Source organism: Orussus abietinus, unplaced genomic scaffold (genome assembly GCF_000612105.2).
Source record: "Orussus abietinus isolate OABI.00-Male unplaced genomic scaffold, Oabi_2.0 scaffold36, whole genome shotgun sequence".
NCBI lineage: Eukaryota > Metazoa > Arthropoda > Insecta > Hymenoptera > Orussidae > Orussus > Orussus abietinus.
The window spans coordinates 740916-760558 of NW_019394241.1; positions in this window are offsets into that span (position 1 = coordinate 740916).

Genomic DNA, 19643 nt, shown 5'->3' on the forward strand with positions numbered 1-19643 from the left:
TACAGCCTACGTTGAAAATTATACGAACTGAAGGGTTCTATTTGGCATTTCGGTAAAGTAATGATAAAAAGATTGATGTAAAACTGTCGAAATCCCATGAATTCATGACTGTTTATATTTTGACGAACCAACGTCGCCATCTGTGACGTTTAGCTGCAACTAAATTTTTGCTCTAAAAACACGTGCTAGCCGCAGGACAAGCCAGCATTCTCTTGTAATCGTTGGTGAAAGTACTTACCACATTTTCCCATCTGACTCTGTAATATTCCATTTCTACGGTATTCTAAATTGTTCGAGCTACATTCTAAAACTGTTCATTTTTTATTCTAAGCCTCCAAGAAGCGTAAAACATGTGCACAGACCACACCAAATAAATTTTGGATGAAAAATGAAATTTCATAAGTATCAGGACCTAGTTTAGGGCCTCCATATTCTCGTGATGAAATTTGAAACAAATCGGTGCACCCAGTTTGGAGAATACTGTCACTAACGATTTGACTTTTCAGATATATATAGGCTGACTCTTTAGTTCTCTTAAGTTCTCATATCCGATAAGAATTTCAATAATACGTTTGAAGTTTTGCGTGCATTTTTGTTACCTAATTTGATTTTGAATACTACGATAAAAGCGAAGCATTTACCATTAGTGGCGCCGTACTAATAAACCCAATGTCCGTTTAATAAGAATATTAGTTTGACGAACGCATACTCGTTCCACTGGTAGCATGAACAGCGTCGTTCCAACGGAATGATTAGTAATTTTAGAAGGATACATCGGCCTTTTATCATTCGTTGTTAAGTTTGGTCGATTAGTTGGTAAGACGCAACTCGTATAAGTGCGCGTATACTCGAGCCGGTCTTTTTATTACATAGTTATAGTCCCAAAGCGTTATGCATCCGTCACCGTGATTTTTATTCCGACTATCCTTCCGGGGCCGTCGAGAGCGTTGTTTTAATCGATTTTTTACTTTAATCTTAAGGGTGTCTGTAAATGTCGAAAGTAAATTGACAAGTTTTTTATTACGGTTCTCCTGTTGGGCGTCGATCCGGGAATTAGGTAGTCTCGAAACACACTCGAGCAGGAAATGCCGGCGGAATTCCACGTCGTTTTTTCCATTCTTTAGAGGATACACTTGCTCGGTACGTCGTTCGTAGCACGTACGAGCAATTGAGGTACTGGTCTTCTCACGAAATGTACTTGCCACGGCTTAAAACTTGATACTGCCATATTCCATGTTTCCAGACGATGGTACAAAAATGGCTAACCAGTATCCTTTGGAAGATGTTGAATTAAATCGATAGGCTGCCTGCACCCTGATTGTACATAAAAGGATTTCGAATCTGTTCGTGTCAAGTAAACGGAAGAAATCTTATTGGCGTCGTTCTTGAATCGTTCTCATTGCCCATTCGGTGCCCCGTCGTGTCACGACCGAAACATCTAATCAGCCTAACACCGATTGGCCGTAGTAACTTCAAATAGCGGAAGCAAAGACTATGGTCCTTACTCGTATCTCACTTTTAGCGTTAAAAAACGTATTTTAGAGCACTGTTATATAAGCGACCCTACTCGTGTCTCGCTTTTAAACCACTTTTATAGAAAATCCTTAGAAGAAGCCAGAAAAGATGTTTTTTAGCAGCAATGTCTCCTCATACCCCCTTTTAAGTTTCTTTTTGAGCGCCTTTAGGTGTCGAAATCGTACATGAAAAGTGGAATGCATTAACGACATTTTGTTTCAGAGGAAAAACTCGCGAAGCGAATACAGGGCTTCAAATAAATATCGGGGATTTTTCAAGTCGAATTTATTTTGATCTCGGCTAACCAAGAAATTCGGCTTTGGTTGCGGCTTTATTCCGTAAAATTCGCTTTCCATTTTTGCGGCAAAGTTTAGCAGATTCTAAACTTTTGGCATGCAAAAAAACGCACATGCGGAGGACGCGGTCGTCACAGTTTTCCAACGTTTTCATATTACAATTCGTAAAGGCGATCTTTTAACGAAAAGCGGTCATAAATGAAGGTATGAGTATGGCGTCTTTTAGCAGCGGTCCGGTCATTAACTAAAAGACGTTTAAAAGCGCTGCTTAAAGTGAGATATGAGGAAGGGCCTATTTGTGTACATTGAACGCGGTGATGCGACAATATCCAGTGCTGTGATCAGTCGATCGGCTTTTTTCAAACGAAGTATGCGGGGAGAAAGACGTCATTGAACGCTACTGAGAAGTGCCACAATACAGACTGACATTTCTCACATGATTTACTAAAATCGTAGACGCGCGTCGGTACGACGCCATTAGAGTACCAGTGGGTAGAGTGTTCGGGTGTTACACCTTAAGTTTTCACTTTGTGTTCCGCAGGTTAGATGAATTTGACGTTGCCTAAGGGGATTCTTGTACTCGGAAACGATTGTACAATGGCGGACATGAATGCCTCCCCTGCAGATACGGCATCGCCTGTGCAGGATGGGAGGGCATTGATGTCTCCCAGTGTATACCTTTCTTGAGGGGTTATATGCAGTTATCATGGGCGAAATTCAAGAACGTTTTTTTCCGACGTCGAACAAGTCCCTCGACGTGTTTCACTTCACCTTAACGGGGGAGAAACGAGTACCGCACATACTCGTACACGAGACATGCACATATACGTCAACACGCGTACACAGAGAAGAACGTTGCTGCCGAGTACAGTGGGCCGAGGTCTACCGTCTCTCTCTCTGTCTTCTTTTCTTTCTAGCAATTGAGATCACAACTGCATACTCTCGAAGGAACGATTATTGAGCTGACCATTGGTGCCATACTAAACTGAAGCCTAGATTAATGGAGTAGTAACCGATAATAATTTTATAACGACTCGTTCTCCCGGCATGTCGTATATAGCGAGGCGTGATCTTCTTTCTCTAAACGAAAATTCTATTTTACATATATCTATATATACATATGTATATAAAAGAGCCAGCGAAAAGGGTTAAAGCGTGAAGCTGGTTTGCGCGTTGAACTCCGGTCTGTGGCTTTAAGATCGTTGTGGCAGAGGTGTCCACTCTTGTAATATCCACATGGACTCGAGAAATGAACTTGTATCATTTTCGCGAAGTCCTCTCGTTCCCCTCTCCGTCTAATAGAATTGACCAGGAATACGTAGAAATTCGATGGTCCTTGGGCCCTCCACCGATGGCAAAGAAATCAGAAGTCTCCGTAGAAGCCCAGAAAGATACGGACGTTCGATGCTTGACAAATAGTACGTTAGCCAGCGGATGGCGGCGCTGTAATCATCTCCATCTCTCTTAACCCCTTAACGCACAGATATTTATAAAAAAACCAGCCAAATAAATCAATTTTTTTATGTAAAAAAAAACACTAGAACATTGTCTTGGCAAAGAAATAAAATTCTCGATTATATTCGAGGGTGAAAAATTATAGTAGCATAAAGTACAACGCCGCTGGAATTATCTCGAGTGTGCACAGTTTGGCTTTTTTAGCACAAGTTAAGGGGTTGATCTTATGGCGATATATGGCGAATTACATTCTTTCTTTATATTACCCATAATACTCATTTTTCTATGTGCGTCTCTCTTCCTCCCGTATGTGAGATATCGTTTACTAACACATACTACCTCTCTTTTACTCCCTCTTCTGGTTTGTTAGCCAACTTTTGGAGCATCAAGCGCTAACATAGCATCTGGGATTCTATGGGACTTCTGAATTCTTTGCCGATGGCCATCGGAAGGGCCAGGAATGAAATGTGCCCATAATTATGAAAGTGGTCTAAGTCATATATTTTTTGTTTCGAAATTACATTGAATTAATTTCGTTTGACATAATATGGCGTGAAATAATTGATAAACTCATTTTTTTTTTTAATTTTGACTTAGACCACTTTCATAATTATGGGCACAAATAACCTCGAAAGGGGGAGGGAGAGTTTCGCCCATTTTAGGACAGAGTTTCGCGGTTTAGGAGGAATCGATTCACGATCGCGGTTTCAATGCTTAGGGGACATTTACCACGTGTACAGAAAGAGACGTGTATTTATTCTACTCGAGGGTCGCAAAAGAGAGAAAAAGTCGCACATTGCTTGCGTTGGGTTCGAGTTACTTTGCATGCGCTTCGTTGTCGCTGTTACACGGCGTTAAGTTATACGGTAACCCATAACGGATTATACATACATATATATACACGTGTATGCATATGTATATACGTATATATGCATATGTTTGTATGTATCGAGGTTAGTAAATATATATTTGAGAGGAACCTGCGACAGTGGCGTGCGAATAGAGAAGATGCATAGAGGGGCAAGAGACATTAAATGGATGGTTATGAAATAAGTTGGCATTTAATGAATGATCCTATGAATCCGCTATTAGAGCAAACATTTAATCATGAGAAAATATTTCGACTAGAATAAGACGCGGGTGCCGATATTATTCATACAATGCGGGGCAACGAGGACGTTGAAAATTGTTAAAGTGATATGTTACCGTGAAAATCGATTTCGTCTTCGTTCACGTCTTCTCGATAGAACTTTTTTCTAAGTGGTTTTGACAGAACGGAGTTCTAAAAAACTTGGTGCTTCTTTATTTACCCTTTGAATTTTCTTTTTGGCCCTTTCTTGTCATTGGCTTGGAACGTATTAAGAATAAATTAAAACCGTCCCTCTTTGCTATTATTTATGAATGATTTTTAGTATAACGTATATATATATTTTTTTTGTATAACATATACATTCTTATGAAATTTTTTTTAATAAGTTCGAATCCAATAATAACGAGCGAGAGAGAAATGCCGAAAAGAGTTTCGGCTTTACCTAAAAAAAGCACAATAATTGTTATCCGTATTGTCAGGGCCCACTTTGAAGAAGGTATTATCGAGCTCTAGCAAAGACTTCCTGGCGTCAACGATTTAATGCCAACTTTAAGGTGATATGAAAGGGTCATTCTCTATATATATAATATATATATATATAAATATATATATAAAATGTAAGAATATTTATAAAACTTTTCTCCAAATTGGGTGCACCGAGTCATTTGAAACTGCATCACGAGATTATGGAGGTTCTTAGGAAGAACGCGACGCTCGTGTAATTTCATTTTTCGAACAAAAATATCTTTCTTCGGTTCATCTCCGCGAGAAATAGAAATTTTTTGCCGAAAAATGAAATTTCACGAGCTCGTCCTTAAGGCCTCTATAATCTCGTGGTGAAGTGTCAAATGATTCGGTGCAGCCAATTTGAAGAAAAGTTTTATAAATATTTTGACATTTGGTATGTATACATTACACTTTCATATCACCTTAAGTACCTCTTGCGAGGACGGTCCGACCACCACGGGGACTTTTTTGGGATGCAATTTTGCAAATCGACCGCCTTCTGGAAGCTCTCGGAAGCACGCTCGTTCTTCCGTTTTCTTTGTTCGCTCGGTCTTCGAGAAGGAGCCGAAATCTCGCGGGAAATTCGCACGCCACCGATTGAGTTCCCAGGAGTATAAAATATATTCTTAATATGTGAAAGGAATACGGTATCTCATTGTATTTGTATCATATAGCATAATATTACGGTGTCATTTCATAGTCATTGAGCGACTCGTACTCTGCAAGTGATACTGCGTACCGGGTGTTTTCTAGACTGTAGACAGACGCAAAAGCACGCCCTGAAGTGTCTCTTCGAGGCCCAAATCGTTGGATTGATAACGTGGGCTGATAACCTGGATGTTGCTCGAAGGGAATATGCGGATTCGACGGAAATTGCCAAATTGTACCCGGTAATCGTGCTCCGTGCTTCCTACACGGAGAAAAAAGATCTGCTAAGCTTACGGGCAAAATCTGTAAGGAGTACACCGGGAGACATCAATGCTCTCCCAACCTGCATAGGCGATGTCGTATCTGCAGGGGAGGCATTCATGTCCGCCATTGTATGTACATTCGACTATTTATGTGGATGCTTGCATATGGTACTTCTACAGAAGATATCAGTAGATTTAACAGATTCAATCCGTGAAATCTTCAGATTTTATCCATAACGCTTGCCAATATGTTTAACCTTTCCGGAAACTATAACCTGCACAGAGCGAATCTGTAATGTCAACGGATATTCTTTGTTGCGTCTACAATTCTTGATGCTCTAAATATCCCAGTTTTATCCCTGTAAATATTAACAGCCATTTTCAGCTGCATTTACAGAAATGTCTCTGCTAATTGTACATGCGAGATAGTAAGGTTAGCTGAGTTAATTGTCTAATTGGACAGCTTTTAACCGTACCTGAAACAATAATTTCCAACAGGTAGGCATCCGTAACTTTTAGGCTTTTATTTTTCTCCGTGTATGACTTCCTACCTTCGTTTCTTAGCGGGAAAATATGGAAGCACGGAAGCCAAATTCGTCTTCGGGGATCCGTCATTTCAGGGGTCGCTCTTTTGGTGATGGTACACCCATAGAGGTCGCGATTGTCTGTGATGACTTTAAAAACACCCTGTATGGCTCCGAACCAGCAATCAACCTTGTGATAGCCTGCGCACCGATCTGAACGTCGTTGAATTTAATCCCACCTCTCGTGGAAGGAGATTGTACAATTACGAGAGAACCTAATTGTGCGCGACAGCGAGAAGAGACATTTATCGAGCATTTACTACCACCTACTAAAGCGATATCGAAATTGTGTTGTCCCCTGATTTGTATCATGTAGGCAAGTTTAATAATAAATTGGAATATTATCTAAAATTTTTTATTTACTTTCACTTCACCTTAACGATGGATAAGTAACAACTTACCTGGTTGTCGATGCTGCCTTTGGCATTGGTCGATGAAACGGAGGGAATTTATATTTACAAGAATCGCTGACACGATTGTAGGAGGAAATTTTCTACTCGACGTGCGCAATCATTGTAGACAAATGTTTCCGTGTTATTGGATGGATTAGAGGTTAGAACGGAACCCGGTGTTGCAGATGGCGCTGATAGATTCTTGAAGCGAATATCTTTTAGAGAGCTGACGCAATGGCGATCGCCCGTTGCGTGTGGCCGCGAGTTAAATCGCGACGCTCGTGGCGCGGCCGCTAATTTGGATTTATGTTCGCATTCGCACGTCGGCCGGCTGTCGAATCGGCGCTATGTCGGATTCCTCGGCACCGGTGCCGACCGCCATTTTTCCTCCTTTTTGTGGAAATTTAGCTGCCGCCGACTCTCAGCGGCCCGAAACGGACAACCGCTTCTGGAGTCGCGATTTATATCGAGGGAGCTTCCTCGACTCGACAATAAACTCGACTCTTCCGAACTAGACGAGCCTATTTTATTTCCGCCCAATAGAATTATTTCCCGATTGTGGTCAGAGACTCCAAGTAAATAATCTCGTGCAAGGAATACCACTACGTACATTTTTTAACCCTCGCGCAAATTGGCCTACGTGTTCCCATCGGTCATGGTACCTAAGAGAACGTTTCCTATCACCTTACAAGGGTTTTTTAAGGTGATATGAAAGCCCCCCTAAAATCAGACGATTCGGATAATAATTTTTCTTTAAGGGTGTTGGATATAGAACTGTGAAATTTCTACACATGACTCGTGAGCACCTATCCTGACACTTCCAAAATTTGGATTTTAGAAAAAACTCGTTTAACTTAACCCAGACCAGAAAGAAATTGATCGATATACTATTATTGAAGGCTATAATATCAGAAATGAAAGTGTCAGGAGAATCGTAGGGCAATTTAGAACACTCTGGTAATCGAGAAACTCGCGCGAGCTCGGCGCCATGTTGGTTTGAAAAAAATGTTTTCAAAAATCCAAATTTTGAAAGTATCGGACAATTCCTAGGTGCTCGTCATGTGTCAAAGTTTCCGACAGTTCTATCCAAAACCCTTAAAAAAAGGTGTTTTGTTTGAATCGACTGATTTAAGGAGGGTTTAACTATTTCTTACCTTCGAGTCTAATGGAAAAAATTGCCATCTTATGGCAATACTGGTCCCATTGAGTGCTTCTGTTCCGTTCTTCTTGTTACACTTCCCTAAAGGGCTCTCGCATGTTTTTCCAGGTTTTTACGGCAGAAGCAAGACACGGCTAACTTTTGGTAGGCGCTTTTTGATCGGAAGCGCACCTGATATCAAAGGATTCACGGCAAGAGCAACAAAGAAGGACATATACGTTCCCTACGTGACAGTAACGAAGACGACAAACTGGAGTCGTGGAGGGTAACGTCCACCTTGTAAGAGGAACGAAGAAGAATATATACGTTCCACGTGTAAAGATAACGAGAACACCAAACTGAGCGAATGGATAATGGTGGGGATAGCCGCGATGTAAAAGCGGGAATGAAGAAAATATCGGTTCCACACTTGAGAGTAAGAAGGACACAAATCTAGGGAACTAGGGAATTGGAGAAATAGATTGAATATGGGGAATGAGGAGAGAAAAGTATATACTAATTGTAGGAATCTTCGAAATTGATAAGAATGCATGCAAATATCTGCATAACATAGTTTCGGGAGAGGTGGATCACTTTTTTAAAGTGAAACTTCTTATAGGACGGTATTAGGTGTAAATTCCCATGTAACAAAAAACGCCCGTTTCAGAAAGTGAAACATATTTTTTTGTTCCTCTTATTTTTTTTTTTTTAAGTAATGAGATAATTTATATTTATCTTTGTATTTTAGTGTCAACAGAATTTCCGTAAACGTTTGCGTCTATGTTATTTAATTTCAATCCGACTTCGAAATTGTTCCTTAGGATTAGATTTTAACACCGAGGAAAATAATATTCTGGAAGATTTTCTAATTCGTGAAATTTAATCGACAAGTTAGGTGTGATACTTTATAAACCTATTACGATTGCAATCGTTCGTCTATCTCAGTTCCTTAATTTTTTTAATACCAATTACAAATTACAACATCGCACGTTACACATTTACTCTTATCAATCCCTCTTTAGCCCTGGAATTTTAATTCACACCTGTAATGTCGTGTCCGTTAATTACTAGAAATAGTTTAGGTGGAATGTCCATTAGTTTTCTATCAACATTTTTTGTCATCAGAGTATTTTAGACTTAAGGCTTAAGAAAGACTTTAATGGAAGACTGACAGAGGACCAAAGAACAACGTGGACGGTCCAGAGGAAAGGGAAGTCCACGAAGCGCCATTATAGACCATTATGTGCCCGTCTACTTAATCACTGTAATTCGTATTTCATTTTCAGTCAATTTTTCACCCTGGAGAAAATCGTTATAGCCGCGGATTACAGCGTAGAACCTCAAAAGAGCGCCTTTAGAAGTTGCGAGCGACGGCTCGCTCGGTGGACAAACGATCTCGGGGTTTGTACCGCAATTGCTTTTTCTCGCACGCAACTCATGAAGTCGAGAAGAGGTCGACCTCTGAACCTTCCGAATATGTTCGCCCTATCAACAGTCTCCTCGTTACAAGGAGTCCCTTAAGGTGAAGTGAAACACGTCGAGGAACTATATCGACGTCGGCAAAGAAGATTTTTTTTAAATACCTACGTTGTCGACGTTCGTATTTATATTGACAGCTGTGTCGAATTATATTGGGTATTGTACTAAATGGCATATTCCACCTGTCGTTTTCCTACAATAATTATAAAGAAATCCAAGTAAAACTCCAAAAATCCTCGGGATTCATGCTTTCCGAGGCCTTAATTGACTGCAGAGGGACCCCTTGCGCCATCTGTGATTTCCATGTCAACTAAATTTTCACTCCGAGACGTCATATTACCATCGGTTTAGTATAGAAGACCATAATACCCTTTCTCTGCCTTTAGTCTGTTCAAATGCGAGTTTATCGATTACCCGAGTGTTCCAAATTGTTGTACAATAGTCGATAAAATAAAATTCATATATACTCTTTTCGGTGGGAACGCCGTTTTGAATACTCAGGTGGCAATATAACCTGGCGTGTCTCATTACCGACATTTATATTTATGTTGAAGTTTTATAGTCCACGTTGGAAATGATACGAACTGAAGGGTTCTATATGTCATTTCAAAGTAATGATAAAAAGATCGATGTAAAACTATCGAAATCCCGGGAATTAATTATTCTAACGACTGTTTAGTACCAACGTCGCCATCTGTGACGTTTAGCTGCAACTAAACTTTTTCTCTAAAAACGCGTATCAGCCGCAGGACAAGCCAGCATCTCCTGCAATCGTTGAAAGTATTTTCCATATTTTCCCATCTCACTACTTTATCTTAGCGAAATATCCAGTCGCTCCATTTAAATGTGAACGGTTCACCTCCAACTTCCTTGGCCCAGGGTTTATCTAAAGGGGGCTTTAATCTTGCTGACCACGATACCAGATTCATCGTAGACGCGAAGTCCCGACGCCATGTTGATCGTTGAATATTAATCGGTGCGAACGAACGACCTTTTACCGATTTCTCTCTCCGTGGCTCGATTCTGGTGCCGAGACTCGATCTAATAAATCAACAACTCGGACATTGGGTCCCTTGGCCGTTCCTTCAGCTGCGGTTAAGATACATTCGCCATTATTCCCGGCACGTATTCGCGCGAAGCTCTGCCATGCGCGGAAACAAATGGCTACCAGGGTATCTGGTAACAATGGAGAAAGGGGCCAGCTGTCACATTTCGTCTCTGTCATTTTTCTTTAAGTCATGCTCAGGTTTACGAACCGTTGTATCTCTCTGTAGGAAGTGTAGGAGGGAAACATTGATCTATATACTATACTGAGCCGCGAGAAAGAGTTCTGGTAGGATTCGGCGTTACAGAATCGCCTTCTTCTTCACGGCCGCACGGGAAATTAATTTTCTACGACTAATTTCGTTATAACACAGTGATGTAAATTATTTCCTCAGGGCCCTCCTGGACGCCCGCGATTACGAAAATGCCCTTTTGGGAATGAAATTAATTAGAACGCGCTCGGGAATCGGAATAAATGTGCAATACACCCTGACTGCGCATCCTCTATCCAGGACCCTTAAAAAAAAGTGTTTTATTCAATTTCACTCCACTTTAAGTGAATTTAAACAATCGCTACAAGAATTTCTTCCGGGCCACATAAAAGAAATGCAAAACTTTCGTTAACTTCCCAAAATTCCGAAATTCTCGCAAAAGTTTAACATTTTAGCCCCTAATTCATTAGCCGCGAGAATACCAGGACCTTCCGTGGTGTTTTTCATCCATAGAAATTCCGCGTTGAAAGAAAAAAACCCTCGTCCCTAGAGTAGCAGAGACCGGAGCGTGGGGCGCACGCGCGACGCGCAGAATTGCCATTAGTACCGCGCGCCGCCGCGTCGGCGCGTGGGGCCCGCGCCTGCGTCAGAGGGTGCGTGTACCGGCCGATCACAGTTTACAAATCGAATCTGTATTACAATGAATCTCGGGCCGAGCATAATGAAAGCATAAATTACTCGGGACGCAAGTACCCCCCCGAGTCGCGCAATAAATTCCTCCGAGGCACGTACCCGTGGCCGGCGACGCGCGAGCAACGCGCGAGCAATGCGCGCGCACGCTTGCCTGTGTTGGCCCCCACGTACGGCCGTGTATATTTACCCGGCAATTAGTTTTGCGGAGAATGTTGTTGTCCTTGGTCGAAGAGAGGCGCGGGCGCGGGGTTGATCGTTTTGCGAAGACAATACCCGCCGCGAGCGAGCGGAGAGCAGGTGCGAGCGAACGAGCGAGCCCGACGGAAAATTCGCGGGATCGCGGTAAACGATCCCCGAGATATCGAGCGAATCGCGACCGGCCATTAACGCCTTGTTACCTTCTCCCCGACGCGGACCGACTCGCTAGCGGAAAAAGATGCTTGTCCTTCGCGAGGCTGCTTTCCCTCGGCGGACCTAACGAATCCTTCGAGAACTACCAAGGGGATGTGAAGAAAAAGATGGGAAAGCATCCGAGGGCTCGATTGTTCATGGAACTTTTCATGGAACTAGATGTATAGAATCGTAACAAACTTTACAATGTGTATGTAGAGACCCTAAGGTAGGTCCTGAAACTCGGGAAATTTCATTTTTTATACTAAATGTTGAAGATGTCTATAGACATGTTTTCTTCAAATTGAAGTTTCACGGCCGTCGGGACCTTCCTTGTAGCCTTCATATTCGTGGGGTAAAGTTTGAAACGGAAAGTGAAACTTTTAAAAGCGAATCGGTATACATTTATTACACATTTTTAGAATAAAAAGATTGTATGTAATGTCTATAAACACGTTTTCTTCAAATTGAAATTTCACGGCCGTCGGGACCTTCCTTGTAGCCTTCATATTCGTGGGGTAAAGTTTGAAACGGAAAGTGAAACTTTTAAAAGTGAATCGGTATACATTTATTATACATTTTTAGAATAAAAAGATTGTACGTAATGTCTATAAACATGTTTTCTTCAAATTGGAATTTCACGGCCGTCAGGACCTTCCTTATAGCCTTCATATTCGTGGGGTGAAGTTTGAAACGAAAAGTGAAACGGTATACATTTATTTTACATTTTTAAATGAAAAGATGGTTTTATGATATACTGTTGCAACTTTTTAAATTACTTAATTTTACAATCACACGAGTTTTTTTTTAAGAGTAACTTTACGATAAGATGCAATAAGTATCTTTAGCTCAATTCGAATCGGCTGATTTGAGGGAGTCTCACTTCATCTTAACAGTGTCCTTACAAGTGGGAGGGATGATAGTGAAATTACGAGCCTGACCTTTCTTCTTTATGATTCTTAATCAGTTCTCATCCGGGGGCGTCGAAATTATTTTCCATCGTCTCGCACACCAGAAAGTGTACCGCGCAAATTTCGTTACTCCAACTCGGTACTCCGACGTAAGGGGTTGATTTAGAATGTTGCGTTAAAAAAAAAAAATGCCGTCTACAGAAGAGGGAAAGACTGTTTCTTCTTTCTCGGATGGCGTTCTTCGGACGCAAAAAAAGATGCGTGTCCTTCGCCCGGTTATTTCTCATGTGAGCAAATAAACGGCTCGTTGAAAGGAATTGCCCTCTTAAAGCTTGATTTACAGCACGGCAAGATTGGGCAGATATTCTTGTCCCATGATTTCACGTGTAGTGGTGCTAGGAGGACAATTGTTCTTTTAATAATTAATCCGGAATTCTTTGTTCCCTCTACACGTGCACCGACATTCGGTTCATATATCTTTATAAACATTTTTATAAAGCTCACCGAAATTAGCGTACGAAGTAATTTTCTGCACGACTTTGTTCATAGAAGTCGTTACCCTAAACTAGTTCTCTAATTTGAAAATGCACCTATAAGTTGAGTAATTAAAAATTGTCTTATACATTTGACTTGTGAATTTAGGCAGAAATTATACTAAAAAATAGTTAAGTACAGGGCAATTTAATTTTCTCTCCTTTGAATATATTGACACCCTTCAGACAAGTCCAATCATAAATCCTCCTCTTTAATAACACACTTGATTAATCGTATCCCAGAGGTTTCGAAAAATTATTACCAGTTATTCCGGCAAATGATTGATCCGTTGAATTCGTTTTCTAAGACTCCGCGATACCGAATTTGGACATGTCTCCATGATACCGCAGCAATGACAGTTAATTTTAGGCTTGAAAACCTTTCCATCGATTTCCTTATAAGCAGAAAAAGAAGTCTGCTGATCGCACAGACATTGCACGTCTGAAATCCTGAATAAAGCTTCATTAATACTTGTCAGTCGACACCAGACGTCTGACGCGCGATACACTGACACGGAATAAAATGGACATAACTTTCTGCTGACAGATTTTTTACATAAGATTAATCGCAAACTTGATGTCGGTTTCGTATCTATTTAGGACATCAAATAATCTTTCCTTGTTTTTTTCAAAGGAAACGTACTGGCAAGAAGCGATCATGGTCAGAACTGAATCGGCATCTAAAAACTGATATTCAATGATTTAATAAAATTAATGATACTTTAGAGAGAGTTAATTAGTAATAATGTACAATAAATATATACCAGTGATGCTAAACGATATAGTGGTTATTATAGGCGCACAAACTTTGATATATAAGTGTTAGTTTTTTTTTTTATTTTTTTTGCCAAGTGGTGTATATCTCCTCTAACGCTTACAGGAGGCTATTCTATCCTCCAGCGACGTAGGAGGAATTTTTTAATAATAATTGCATTTTACCTGGTGCAACATTCTTCGTCAGAACGGGAGGGTCGGTGTGCATTCCTCGAGTACTGACAATCGATCGTGCATCCCTCGAAGTCGGCCGCGTGCAGTCGGCTCTCCTTTTTACGGCTCGGCCACGGTCGAAGGTGTTGTTGCAACAAGGTGTTAGATTAATTGTCCGATTAAAAGGTCGTAAATCAGTGCCGGGACGCCCACAACTCGCGCCCCATCCCGCGGGAGTTTAGCGATACCTATCTTTATGGGCGGCTTCGGTAGATTTCTTTCCGAATTCCAGAACGCAAACTTCATTGCCGGCCGCGAAAATTGGAACGCCCCGTGGCGCTTCCAGGATGATAACGGAAAGGTGGAGTGTCGGCCGAGAGGGAAAGAAATCGCTCGATCGGTGCAGGCGTTTCCTCTTCGGCTTCGTCGCGATCTCTTCTCGACTTCGACTCGAGAGCAGCCGCGCTCGTAAAGACCCCGTTTAAAGGAAATCACGTTAAAAATATTTAAAATATATGTATATTCGAGGAACATGATCCAATTTGCGCGGAGGTTCGTCGATAATATGGATGTAATTCCCTTTTTTTATAACGAACAATTGTAACCCTCTCCAGTAACGTTAAATACGCGTAACAAAAGAATCATTAAATCATTATATGATGTAAAAAAAAATTCCCTTCTCTTATAATAAACAATTGTAACCCTTTCCAGTAACGTTAAATGCGCGTAACAAAAGAATCATTAAATCATTACATGATGTAAAAAAATTCCCTTCTCTTATAATAAACAATTGTAACCGTCTCTAGGAACGTTAAATACGCGTAACAAACGCGCTCGTAAAGACCCAGTTTAAAAGAAATTACGTGAAAAATATTTAAAATATAAGTATATTTGAGGAACGTGATCCAGTTTGCGCGGAGGTTCGTCGATAATATGGATGCAATTCCCTTTTTTTATAACAAACAATTGTAACCCTCTCCAGGAACGTTAAATGCGCGTAATTCTGAAGCGTCCACCAAATTGAAAGTGTTAATGTTAAAACTGGTATCGAAAGAAAATTCAAACTTGTCGCGAATGAAACTACAAATTATTATAATACAGATAGAATGAAAGTGTCGAGTTACTAATACACTATACGGAAAGTGTTAATGTTAAAACTGGTATCGAAAGAAAATTCAAACTTGTCGCGAATGAAACTACAAATTATTATAATATAGACATAAGAAAAGTGTCGACTTAGTTGAATAGTAGAAAGATCTATTCGACCGAAGAATGCCTTTTCTTTTCTAAAATGTAGGTTTTCCGGTAAGTGTACAATGTAACGTATGCGAAGTGTGTGTAATATGACAATGGTAAATAAATAGACATTCTCGGTAAATAATCGCAACTTTATTCGTCGATCGAGCGAGGAATAATCGCTACCGCTTGCGCGATTCGTGCTTACGTTCTATGAGATGAATCACGTGAAATCCCGACAACTGTCGAATGCCTATGACTCAAGTGTACTTTCACCTGGTCAATTGTATTTATTCGGCACAGCCAAAAAAGCCAACCAACGAGGAGATAAAGGTTATCAAGCTTTGTTTTTAAGCTCGGCCAATTACGAGCCGGAAAATTCGGCAAATCGCTTCCACGGATGATAGATATCATTTGGTATCGTCATCTCGGCAGATGGAGACCTTTAATTCCTATCTTAAAGGGATGTAAAAGTGTCATATATACATACGAAGAAGTCAAAATGTTTATATAACTTTTCTTCAAATTCGGTGTACCGAATCATTTGAAACTTCACCTTGAGATCATGGTGGCCCTAAGGAAGAACGCGATGCTCGTGATATTTCATCCTTCGAAAAGATAAAATTTGCATTTATCTCTGACAAGAACCAAAGAAAAGATTTATATATTTTTTGAAAATTAAAATATCACGAATGATGTATCCTTAGGGCCTCCATAATCACGTGTTAAAGTTTCAGATAATTCGGTGCACCCAGTTTGGCGAAAAGTTTGGTAAATATTTTTACGGTTTTATATATATGTATATACATATATGAAATTATGCAAAATTTTCAAAGTAGCTATAAACAAATTGTCTTAAAATTTCATGAGCGTCAGGACCTTCCTTATAGTCTTTGCATTCACGTAAAGTTTGAAACGATTCGATGAACCCATTTCGGAGATAAGTTTCATAAATGAGACCTCTTCGTCGCCACTTTCACATCACCTTAAAATTTCACAAATTCAGTCGAATTTACTTGCATTCAGGAAAATGTCGGACACCTAGCAATCGCTTACGTTCCATTTAAACGGAGTGATTGCACCAATCCGTCGAGTACTGACTCACGGATTCGCATATATGAAAAATTGCAACGAATCGTACGTGTCGTATAAATTAACATTAGCTAATAACGATTCAACTTGACTCGGAAAAATACTTCGCGCTTCGTGAAAAATATTTTATTTACACTGTCCGCTCCTCGAAATCGATCGACGAGTCATGTGATTCGTTTTGCAACCGAAAACGAAACACCTGCAAGAGGGAAAAGCACTTTTAAGAATGCCATTACTTTCGCACACTTTTCCCAGATCCTTCTCCCTAGCCGACGGTCGTCGACTCCGTTATTATTAATAAAGAATATCATCGTAATAAAAAATATATATATATAATATCGATAATCTCATTAGGACATACGCTGTAATGCATTATGTATACACTCGAGATATTTCGTGAAGATGGACTTGAGTAGAAAATACTGTGCAACCGTTTTCGCGTTCCAGTTAGCACGTAATTATGTACTTGTAATTATGCACATACATACATATCCTATGTATAATTAATAACACGCGTACACGGCAAGTTGCGATCTCTCTTTCTCTTTCTCCACGCATTCGTAGTTTCCTTCCACATTTCTCTCTCCGGAATGGCATTATATTTTCTCGGCGTTTATAAGTACCGACTCTGCGGATACTTGACCCTTTGAACGCGGAGCCATTTCGACATAGGGGCGAAATTCCTCTGACCGTGCAGGCAATATTGAACCAAACGTCGGGCGCCTTTAGACGCTCTTATAATTAGTAGCCAAAGGGTCAAATGGATCTCTCGTAAAGATTCATTTGATATCAGGGTGTGCACGGACGAAATGGGAATATTTATTGTTGATTATGGCCTAAAATAATGAATTTTGCCCGTGGACGTGAACCGGTTAAATATTAAAAAAAATAGTTCTGCTACCTCCAAATAAGAAACTCATTAAGATTCTGGTAACTCTAATTAGGGAATTCTAAGCTTCTTATAGTTTTAAAATAAAATATCGATTCCTCGAACGTCAATTATTTTGAGTATCAAATGTAAATATAATTTCACCAGACATAAGTTGTCAATTTATCAAACCGTCTTAACATGAAATACCTATCACGATTACGAACACCTATCAATTTTTAAAAATATTGCAGATTTTCTGTACATCTGGCGGATATCTGAAATCTTCCTCTTTCAGAGTTACAATTTACATTTTTACATTATAATATGTACAGTCTTTCGCCGTTTTTTTTAGTAGCGGCAAATACATCCCCTTATTTACAAAAATCATTAATTGAAGTAAATTTTTGTTACCTCAATTTAATGGAAGACTCAAAAGTTAACCTAATTACCCTGTTGAAAAAATTCACACACTTTTAGTACATAAGGTTATAATACAATTATAAATTTTATATCTTATAAGTGAATTAGTATACATTTGCTGCAAACCTCTAAATAAAATGACAATTTCATAACACTGTTATATTTTTCTGAAATTGCGTGGGGAAAATGATAAATTTTATATATTCGGAAGTGACATTATTTATAATTTCGTAAATGTGCCTTCCGAAATTATTATAAAATTATTACTTTTTAAAATAATTTTATTGCATATTTGTACGTGTGTACTGAATTTATAACACACGTTATATATTTTTTTTCATACTATGTTATAAAATTAGAATACCAAGTGTGAATAAAACTTCCATGAAAAATGTTGTAAAATTCAGTGAATTTTTTTAACAGTGTACCATATCGAATCTTGCAAAACGCAAGACTCTATGAGACAATAGACTTTGAGAAGAAGTACCCCTCGTAATTTGCGAGTTTTCCCGCAAAACTCATCTCACAGCCATCACTTCTTTCCCACATTTTACGGCGTACTGCATCTTCCTCGATATGTCAACCGTCCCTAGTCCGCAAATCCGAAATAAAAGAAACTATCTCCCCCCAATTATTTCGGGCAATCGGGGTTTAACCGTACAATAAACCGTAAGTACCGAGCACGATAAACTGGAAGCACCTTGAGCACGAGAAGATCGCCCGTTGCGAGAGGCTCACCTCGCAAAAAGTCGCAAACCCGAAGGAGAGCTCATTTCTTTACGCGACCTTTAAGAGTAAACCCTTCGTGTACCTCGACCTTTAAGCACTGCCGATAAATAACAGCGTGCCACTATCGCCGGCCGAAGTACGTTTTACGTCTAGTGTATGCACGCCTCGAAGCTTTACGAGAGAGTACCAGACGGCAAAGGAGAGGCACTCGAATTTTGAAGCAGTACCTCCCTAAATTACTCTCAAGATTAGGGTTACGTTGCTTCATATGCAGAATCGAAAGACTCCAGTGGACCTTTAAACGATGAGTTCTAATTACACGGCGCGAGTAGGGGAGGCCGAGGTCAAACGTAACAAGGGGCGATTGTAACAAACGTTATAAATTATATACTCAAACTTGAGGAAAAAGTTATTAAGCAGTGGAAGCTTTCCATCGATACTGGGAATTATCTTGCAGTCCTTTCATACTCGTTAAATCAGGAGTTATCTTGTTATTTTCATTTTTCCTGATAGGGCATAGGTCAGTACTATTTTCATGAGTTCAATATTTTCGATTTATATTAAATAAGAAATGGATAAAACTGATTTAATCATGCCACAGAATTGTATCTACAAATGCATTTGAAAGTAGACTGGCTCTAACAAAAAGTTGCTGTATTGTGTCAATTATTTGAAAAGAACCTTCGGGAACAATTGTAACAAGTGTAAGTAAACAAGTAACCATAAATGCAAAAAATGTTCCCATGAAAACTGCATCAGGAAACAAAGAAAACAAGACGGACCATTTCTACCTTAATTGTTCGAAATGTATTACTAATTAAAAGTGTGACATTTGTATTTATTTATTTTTATACGTATCCTATATAAGTAACTTTCGTTGCGTTCCCCCGTATTTACCAAAACATAGGTATTAACTTTAGTGATTTGAATATTTTTGTATTAACCAATACGAGTGTAACAAATGTCCCCTGTAACGGTTGCAAATGTAACAAATACATTTAGTAGAGAAAATGAAAATTCCTGATTTTTATAGGATTTTGAAGCATTCAAATGTAGGCTGTCTTTCAGGAAAAAGTTCAATTAATATCAAGATCAAGTTTCGATCATAAGATGTTACAATTAATTGTAGGAATAAAAACGTAAAAATTGTTACAATTTACCTCGGTCTCCCCTACTATTTGTCGAACAAAAGTGGAGTCATATGTCTTACATTCTCAT